Source organism: Cyprinodon tularosa, unplaced genomic scaffold, assembly GCF_016077235.1.
Source record: "Cyprinodon tularosa strain WSP-4 unplaced genomic scaffold, ASM1607723v1 ctg1315, whole genome shotgun sequence".
Taxonomy (NCBI): Eukaryota; Metazoa; Chordata; class Actinopteri; order Cyprinodontiformes; family Cyprinodontidae; genus Cyprinodon; species Cyprinodon tularosa.
Genome location: NW_024038132.1, coordinates 2,574 through 12,500, shown reverse-complemented (window position 1 = coordinate 12,500; position 9,927 = coordinate 2,574). Strand labels below are relative to the sequence as shown.

Here is a 9,927-nt window from a genome sequence, read left to right as displayed (position 1 = left end):
CAGAGTGTCTGCAGGTCAATGCAGCGAGGAATGATCTGATCTATTGGAGAAACCAAACAACCTCTCCACAGACGCATGGCCCAACACAGGAGAGCGCCCTCCTCTGGACAAGACTCTGTGGTACATCTACACCTGATGGACAAAGGACATTCTTTGGAGGACCAGAATGTCCACATTTAGGACAAAGAAGACAGGTGGTTAGAGAGGAAGGAAGCATCTATGTTAGGAAGAAAGACCTTTCCTATTCATCCAGGCCAACTATTCCCTCTAACCCCCCCCTTTCAGAGACATAGACAGGTATGGGGCATTGCAGGCTAACAAAGAAGCTAAACGACCCCCATTCCAAAGGGGGGGACCCGTTCGTCCGTTTCAATTTGCATGTTTTCTAAACTAAAACCAGGCTTTGTTGGGCTGCTGGAGTTCAGGTCCTGACGACCGAGGAACAGAAATAACACGATAATCTTAATAAAACTTTTCGCTAACTTCCTGTCTGTGACCTCATGGCGGCATTAATGTGTCCTGCTTTCTGCCATCAGAAGCGTCCTGCTGAGTCCTACCTGCTGCCGCGGTCTGTCCTCTGGTCCGAACCATGGAGTCCACGGCCAGCCACCGCTAAAGAGAAGCAGAGCGCCGTTAGCAGAGCTTCATCGTCCGACCGGTGAAGAGTCACACAAACAATAATGATCCAGAAAGATTGGTTAAAAAGAGACCACATGATCTAATCGACGTCTACGTTCAGGTGAGAAGCCGGAATGGTCGTTAAAAACTGGGTTTGTAATGTCTGTTATTGAACTAAAGACAAAATCAGACCGACAGCCCAATTTTCAACAAACTATTTCTGGAGTAAATCCAGACTGATGGAGAAACGTCTGGATGACGTCTGGATGGAAGTTTTGCTTTTTCTCCTTTTTTTTTTTAAAGTTATTTTTCACTTTCTGATTTTAAAGAATTGCACTTGTTTCCATTTTTGGGGGGCGGGCTTTCCTCTGGACTGAGAAACAAAAACACCAGACTGGAAGCAGGTGTGAGTGGAACCAACTAGAAGGAAGCCAATGGGAAAGGAAACAAGCACCAGGGGGCGACAGAGAGGAACTAAAGAACTAAACACTGTAGAAAATAACTACAAATACAAAAAAACTAAGAATTAACCCAAAGAGAGGGCAGAACCCTGACAGGGCCCCAGGAACCATGTGGAAAGGGCCCCAGGAACCATGTTTAAAGGGCCCCAGGGACCATGCGGAAGGGGCCCCAGGGAAGTTGTACCCAGGGCCTCCACGTGAAAGGGCCCCAGGGACCATGCGGAAGGGGCCCCAGGGAAGTTGTCACAGGGCCTCCACTCATGGGGCCTTTGATCAGGTTCCAGGACTGTGGCCCCAGGGAAGCGCTGGGGTCCTTTAATCAGTGGTTCCAGGAACATTTGGTTTGAATCTCTACCTTTAGACTCCGTTAGCAGCGATGCTATGGAGGCTCCTAACCTTCTGAAATCATCTCTCTCACTTTCTTCTTCTCTGACTTTCATCTCTTGGTTCCTCAGAAGTTTCGGTTTTGTTTTCCTCTCAGCTTTGACTCGTTTCATCCTCTGATATTCCTGCGCTCCTTTTCTAGAATGAAAGCTGCAGGAATCCTTCTCCTCCTGAAGGATCCAGTTCAGCAGATCTGGAGGACATGGAGAGGTTTGATCTTTTTCCTCGCAGAGCTTCTCCAGACGCCGGCAGGTCTGCAGGTCCTACGTATAAAAGTCATGAGTCAAAGTGAGCTTCTGACATCAAGCGGCTGCAGCAGTTTTCTGGATCTGCTTTCGTTTCCGTGGGCGAAGCTTCACATCGTTCTCAGTTTCACTGGAAGGTGGCGGCACCAAATAGCGGCGGCAGATTCTGAGTAACAGCGAGGCTGCTGGGAACGGCGGCCTGATGACGGCTTCCTCTGACCGAACAGGTTCAGACTCAGAGGAACTCGGTTCTTCCAGCTCTGACGTCAGAAAGAAAACCATCTTTAGGAGGAGCCAATCAGGATCCGCCGCTTATCAGGGGGACTTTTTGGCTCCAGTTCCCTTGGATTCGCCGTCCGCCATGATCTGCTGCTCCTCTCCTGACCAACGCCTTCATCACAGCGCCTCCTTTAGCCGCTCTGCTAACGGCGGTTTTAGCTAAAGCTAGCTTCATCAGGAGATAAATCTCCAGTACTCTTTATCAGAGTAATTTTCACTCCTCAGTAGAAACAGTTCAAAGCGGCGCTGCTGGAACTCTGATGCTGCGTTCACACCTAAAGCAGCAGGAGCAGCTGGTTTACAGGCAGAGTCAATGGCTGAAGCGCATCAAGGCGCAGCAGAACATCCCAGCTGAAGCGGCGCGTCGTGAGAGTTTGAGCTTCTGCCATTTTAGCTGCTGGACGCGCCGCATCGACCAATGAGAGAAGCTGATCTGGGAGCTGGCAGGGAGTCAGACGCAGCACTGCTGATGCAGAGCGCTATGATCACTCCTCTGAAACAGTTTATTAACGCCTAAATTAACTTCAAACGTAGAAACCTGCCGGCAGAATGTGTTCAGCAGCTGGCTCCAGGTCCGGCGGATCTCAGGGATCTGTACTGGAGTCTCTGGTGTTTCTGCTGTCGCTCAATCCCACGTCTCCTTTAAGTTAGAGAGCTGAAACCCTGTGAAACATTTTATGTTTTAAAAGTTACATTTTCAGACGCCTAAAATCTTTCCTACTTCTCTTTTTTCCAGGTTTTATTCTCATTCCGTCACCAGTTCAGAGCAACAAAATTCCCACTCTGCATGTAACCCCTCCCCTCGGGGGGCAGCAGTAGTGTTCTTTGACAAACATGGATGCCTCCAGTAAAGCACATTCACATGGAAATGACTCTGAATTAAAAACACTGATCATTTATTGAACAGGATGGAATACTTTCAGATTTAAAGAACTTTCAGAAGAATTCTGAATGTGACTGAACTTTTCCTTTAACTGGATGCTTTAGTGGAGCGGATCTGGATCTGAGCGAACATCGATGATGTCATCCAAGCTGAGCTGGAGCGGGAAACCTGGGAGGAAAAGCGACGGCGGCTCCGGTCGTTCAGGATTCAGCTCCGCTCTCTGATGCAGGACAGATTCCTGGAAAAACGTCTCCGTCTGCATCGCCATGGGAGCTGACCTCCTTTGACCTCACGGCTCCTTTCCTCGCTTTTATCTCCTCCTCTCCTTTCCTTCACCCCCCCTAACTGGTGGGCTCTCGGTGACGGGATCTGGTGTCGGCACACGGACACGGGTTCGACTGGAGGAGTCTGAGACGGGCGCATGAGAACAGGCGGGGTCCAGGCGGCCATGTTGGGAGCAGGAGCTCCTTTTTATTCCCTTTTCCTGCTCGGATCCTGAGTCTCCTTCTCTTCCAATATTCCTTCTCTGCTTCTCGGATTCTGTGACGTTAAATAAAGATATAAATTCCAAACTTTATACATGAGATTTGATTTTGATCTTTTTATTTCTTGCTTTGATTATTTTCCAGGATTTCATGTTTTGCTGTTTCCCTGTTTTCCACTCGATGAATCTTTAGCGAAAACAAGACGATAACAAAGATGGCGTCCATGTAGGACTCCTCCCCATTTGAAGGAGATGATTAACAGATAAAACTGTCAATCAAAGGTGAAACAGGAGGAGGTGATAAATTATAGGAGCAGAGGTCATGACCCCAGCGTGATGCAGCAGGAGGGAACATCTCCATCTCTAAGCTGTTGGTTCTGCAGGAAGTGCTTCAGGATCGCCTCCCAAACACACCTGCAGGTGGCGCTGAAGCCCGGCGGTGCAGCACGCCATGCAGCGCGTCTGCAGCTGTGATGTGCAGAGATCCTGGACAGCAGATGTTCAGCCAAGCAGCTGCCAGCGAGGTGGGAGGAGCCTCTGCTCATGAGGAGGGGTCAGACGTGAAGCAGGGCGGCGGCTTAGCGAGCAGCACCTATGGAAGCTTTAGGTCCCTTTGGACAAATCCTGATCCTGGGAGAAGGTGAGCAGACTGCAGATCCTCACAGGAGAAGAACCATCAAAGAAAACCAGACCAGAAGCTGTTAAACCTGATCAAGATTAAAGTGTTTAGCTTAAAGGCTGCAGCAGCTCTGAAGCAGGGTGGTGGCAGCAGCATGCTGAGGGGCTGATCTCTGCTGCCAGAGACACTGATGCTTAAACCGTGTTCAGTAGTGAGGAGCTCCACCTTCCCGTCATAAAAGTCCCAGTAGGACGGCGACCCAAACACACCCAGACGGGTCTAACAGAACCTGCAGGAGAACCTGCTGGTTCTGCCTGGAGGGGGGGGGGCGCTATCAGCCGGATCCCCTGAAGGAGGATCCGGCGCCGACCCAGCAGCTCCTTCTCCTCCAAACCAGAACCGGTCCGGATGCTGGCGGCAACAAAGCCTGAAAGGAGATCCTGCTGCTGCAAACGCCGGAGAGCAGAAAACCATCTCTATGGCAACCGTGTGTTTGTTTGGATGCTCGCTCCCACGCACAACACCGACGGCCATCTGAGGTGGCAGCGGGACAGATGGTACGTGGGTCGGCCGTCCCCCCCAGAACCCCACCCCCCCCCCCCCCCCCCCCCCCCCCCCCCCCCCCCCCCCCCCCCCGCCTGAGACGCTCTGCCTCAGCTCCCCCCCCCACCATAAATAAGAGTCAGAAAAAAAAAAAGAATGCTGTGCTTTATTTTCCAGTTTGATCAAAACTTTCTTTTCTTTAGTTGATAAATTTCTGCAGCTTCTTTAAAACTTTTCCAGTTTGATCAAAACTTTCTTCCATCAAATGAAAACTTTTTCAAGTTTGACGTCTAAATTTATGCATTTAGCGAAAACTTTATCCACCGTGACGACAAAATGTTCCAGAGTCGGATCAGCAGAGAGGAGAGGAGCTACGGAGCGACGGGAGGAGAAGATGCTCTGAGAAGGAATAGTTCTTCCAGTTTGATGGAAACTTTTTCGAGTTTGATTAAAAAAAATTTTCAAATTTGATTGAAAACTTTTTCCGGCCGATGTTGGGATCCTCGGATAAAAGGTAAACACTGAGATTCCCTGTTTTCCAGGCTGGAGGACCTGGAAACAAACCTGCTGACCCGGAAACTCGGACCTTCGTTCAGATTTCCAGAACTTGAAGGTCGATTTCAATAATTCAGATTATTGAAATCGACCCCCCCCCCATCTGTTTATGTCTGAACTCTGACCTTTGCCCCGCTGAGCTTCCCTCCGCAGTCAGTCCCATAGATATCCATATTAAAGGCTAGATGTCTCGTCCCCGCTGCTGGCCAATGGGGGTCGACGTCCGCACGTGGCGGCCATCTTACCACAGGCAGCTCGCTCATTCATAGCATTGTGTTTCAATGGCGCATGTACTGAAATAACCATAACTTCCTCAATTGTCTAACTGTTCTCAAACTGTTTGGTTTGTTAAAAAAAAGTCAGACATGTAGCTGTGATACTGCGCACTTAGGAATAATTATAACCATGGTATTTCATATGAAAAGAACACTGAATAGAACATACAGGTGCAATAAATATACACATGCACAAGGTATTTATGTTAAATCAATATATGCTATTAAAACTCAGTGTACAGAATGGCAACCATATATATATGGTCCCAGAAATATATATATACACACAATATATATATATATATATATATATATATATACACACAATATATATATATATATATACTCACAATATATATATATATACACACAATATATATATATACACACAATATATATATATATATATATATATATATATATATATATATATATATATATATATATATATATTGTGTATATATATATATATATATATATATATATATATACACACAATATATATATATATATATACACAATATATATATATATATATATATATATACACACAATATATATATATATATACACACAATATATATATATATATATATATACACAATATATATATATACACAATATATATATATATATATACACAATATATATATATATATATATATTGTGTATATATATATATATATATATATATATATATATATATATATATATATTGTGTATATATATATATATATATATATATATATATACACAATATATATATATATATACACAATATATATATATATATATATATATATACACACAATATATATATATATATATATATATATATATATATATATATATATATATATATATATATATTGTGTATATATATATATATATATACACAATATATATATATATATATATATATATATTGTGTATATATATATATATATATTGTGTGTATATATATATATATATATATATATATATATATATATACATATATATATAATATATATATATATGTATATATATATATATATATATATATATTACACAATATATATATATATATATATACACAATATATATATATATATATATATATATATACACAATATATATATATATATATATATACACAATATATATATATATATATACACAATATATATATATATATATGTATATATACACAATATATATATATATATATATATATATATATATATATAAATCAAACTGTTTGTAAATCCGTCAAGAATTCAATGAGATAAGAGTATTTATGTTCGTGCTGATCACTCACCTTACATTAAGTACCACAGAGCACACCAGAAAGCCTGCCTGTGGTAAGATGGCCGCCCGGTGATGACGTTTGAGACTCCGCCGTAAGACATCTAGCCTTTATTATGGATATCTAGGGTCAGTCCCTGTTCCTGAAGAGCTCCGTCCCTCCTCCCTCCTCCCTCCTGCAGGGCCCAGCCTGTCGCTGCTCGAGCGCTCCCCAGCCGGGGCCCCTCTCTTCACGGCAACACGTCATGGAACATTCCCGGAACCAGCCAGTACACCACCCACCATCCCTCCTGCCTCTCACACACCAACATGCAGAGAGGGAGGGAAGGCAGCGCTCCCAGTCCCTCCAGTAGGACCAGACTGGGAGCAGACTGGGAAGCAGCAGCAGCTGTTGGAGAATCTCAGGAATGATGTGAAACATGGAGCTGATCTCTGCCCAAACAGTCAAAGTGAAACTCGGAGCTGAAGCTGCTCTGTGATTCGCAGCTTCCTCTTAAAGGGCCAGCTCCCTGTTTTCACATCAAACTAAGACGGACTGAGCGGTTCTGGTCCAGCGCCGCTCTGCTGGGCCTGCCTTGCCCAAAGGCACATGGACATGTGAGCGGACGCTGCTAGGATCAGACCCTCTGATTCAGACTCTTTCCACCAATCTAGATTGGGTTTTTCTACGCTGAATATCTAGAACCGCGGAGCGGATCCAGCAGGTTTCTGCTACTGCAGAAATAAAAACAAGCTAAACAGGAAACAAACGTGTCGTTTTGGGACTTAAACCTCCTCAGAAACAGGTCCGAGTTCAATGACAAACATTTTAAACAAATCCTCCAATAATCTGGGTCTCATTTTGGAGGCGCAACAAAAAAAAACAGCTTTTTGACTTAAAGACGAAGCAGAGAATCGATCCTCGGTTCTGGGTTCGATTCCTGAGGTGGACTTTTATTCTGAAAGCGAAGCAGCAGACATTTAAATCACCTCAAACTCAGACCTGCTTATATTTATTCCTTAATTAGAATCTTATAAACGAGGAAGTGATTCGCTGATTGATCTGCTGTGATTCTGCTTTTATTTATTCGATTATTCCTTATTTCTGCTCATTAATTATGTTTTTGATAAAAATCCTTTGGCTAAAATGCCATCAGAACGCCGATAATATTAAGTGTGTCTCAGCCCCCCCCTTCAGTGTCCACCATATTGGATCAGTCCATTTGCTGCACATGTTCAGAAAGGTCCAAACAGACAGCAGCAAACCATTTGAAAACAAACCATGCAAAGAGCAGTGTTGCTAACTTAGCGCTTTAGTCGCTATATTTAGCCACTTTTCAGACCCCTCTAGCACTTTGATTTCTAAAAAGCTCCTAGCGCCAAATCTAGAGACTTTTTTCTGCTACTGGAGACTTTGGAGACAACATCTAAAAGCACTGAACTCTGCTCTCCAGAGCGAGTAGATTGGTAACCCCGCCTCCTGCTCTCCTCTATCTTGTCTGCTGACATGATTCATGCAGCTATTATTTCATCCAAATGAAAAATGGAGAACAGAGAAGCAGATCATGGCTTGTCTACAGTGAAAAGAAGGACTGGGTTATTTACTTTGGCCTTTTTGGAAACACAGGAAGGAGCAATCAGCTAAGTGAGCTTAGTGCTTGGAAAAAATCTTTCATTCCTTTAGAGACAGCATGAAAAGTCAGCTGAGTACAAAACATAGAGAGGAAAACAAGAAGAAAAGGGACAAGAAGAGAGGGACACAACCTAGAACAGATAATGGATGTCTATTCTATTAACATTTCTACATCTGGAGAATGGGGCTGTTCTATGTGTAGTCTTCTCAGTTCAGAGGGGCCCCTGCCTGTCTCTGCCTAGGGACCCACATTTCCTGAATCGGCCTCTGACTGGATCCTCCAAACATCTGATTATTAATGCTGTGATGAAAGCAGCAGTCTATAGACCGGCCCTTGAGGGCCACCCTGTGACGGGGTCTGCAGGTCCTGCAGAGTTTAGATGTGTTCCTCAGTCTAAACCTCTGCTGCTAATGAGATCATGGTAGAGTCGGTAGCAGAGGAACCGCTAAAGGCTGCAGGACATCGATGGATGGGATCCGGCCGCCTGATCGGCTGGGATCCTGCTGGGATCCTGCTGGGATCCTGCTGGGATCCTGCTGGGATCCTGCTGGGATCCTGCTGGGATCCTGCTGGGATCCTGCTGGGATCCTGCTGGGATCTGAGGGCAGCAGGGATCCGGAATGGTTCTTTAAACAAGACAAGCTACAAATCGGACACTAACTTCGGTGGCAGAACTGAAATCACACCTTGGAGAGCTTTCACTTTGCTGAGCTCGACCCTCACCGACATGACCCCCCCCCACACACACACACACACACACTCTCTCACACACAGCCCGGCCTTTGCAGCCTGGCCGGCCGCTGCTGTGAATTCCTCAGGATATTACGCAACCCGGGTTATCTGCATGCAAGAAATGCGTGTCCGGGGTATTCCCCCTGCATGGCGCGTCCCTTCCACACCAACCTGCTCCCAAACAGGAGCGGGGCGCCTGGTATCGCGTGGAAAATCCACTCAGGCTGCGTGTTGTGTGAAATAAACCCTCCAGGGTCGGTTTGGTTTCTTACCTTCAGCCTGTCAGATGATCCCGGAACCAGCCCTGCTCTGCTCTGCCTGCTCTGCTCTGCCTGCTTCTCCCACAGCAGGAGGCGGCTGCTACAGATCCACGGGTGGGGGTGTAGGGGGGGGGGAGCTGCGCGTAAAAGCAACAAACAAACAAAAATGTCCGAAATCCGTCCTGAAGGTCTGAGAGCAGAGAGCTCCTCCTGCAGACACTGACTGACTGACTGACTGACTGACTGACTGACTGACTGACTGCTGCTGCTGGAGCCTGGAGCCGCGCGCGTCAGTGTGTGTGTGTGTGTGTCAGGGTGCAATCAGCAGACACACACTCCTCCTGCTCACCGGGGTTATTCCGAGCGCCACTTCCCAGAATAGCAGCAGAGAGGAGGAGAGACGCGGAGCTGCTGAGCGGGAGCGCGCGCTCTGTGTGTGTGCGGGGAGGGGGGGCGGAGTGCGTGTGTGTGACGTCGTTGGATCCCCCAACGCGCACCAGGGCAGAGGGAGGGGAGGGGAGGCAGTGGCCGAGGAGGAGGCTCTCTCTGTCTGCAGGAATCCCCGCTCACCTCCTCCTCCTGCTGCTTTCTTTGCCTTTTTTCGGCTCAAATATTCAAACTATTTTTCCAAAAGTGAGAGAAACATTTGATCTGAGAAAAGACAGAAATGTGTCTTAATCTCTGGGTTC

General features: G+C 45.6%; 1 protein-coding gene across 2 annotated transcripts in view; it reads right to left on the bottom strand.

Annotated features, from left to right (window-relative positions):
* Positions 1-9,478, bottom strand: part of hivep2a (HIVEP zinc finger 2a) — a 101,598-nt gene extending 92,120 nt beyond the window's left edge. The window contains exons 1-2 of one of the 2 annotated variants that reach the window (XM_038277488.1): positions 9,251-9,478; positions 558-612 (exon numbers count right to left, since the gene is read on the bottom strand). The gene's annotated coding sequence lies outside the window, so the exon portion shown is untranslated. The remainder of the gene's footprint in view (positions 1-557; positions 613-9,250) is intronic. The other variant, XM_038277489.1, reaches the window with a different exon arrangement.
* Positions 9,479-9,927: the final 449 nt, after the last annotated feature.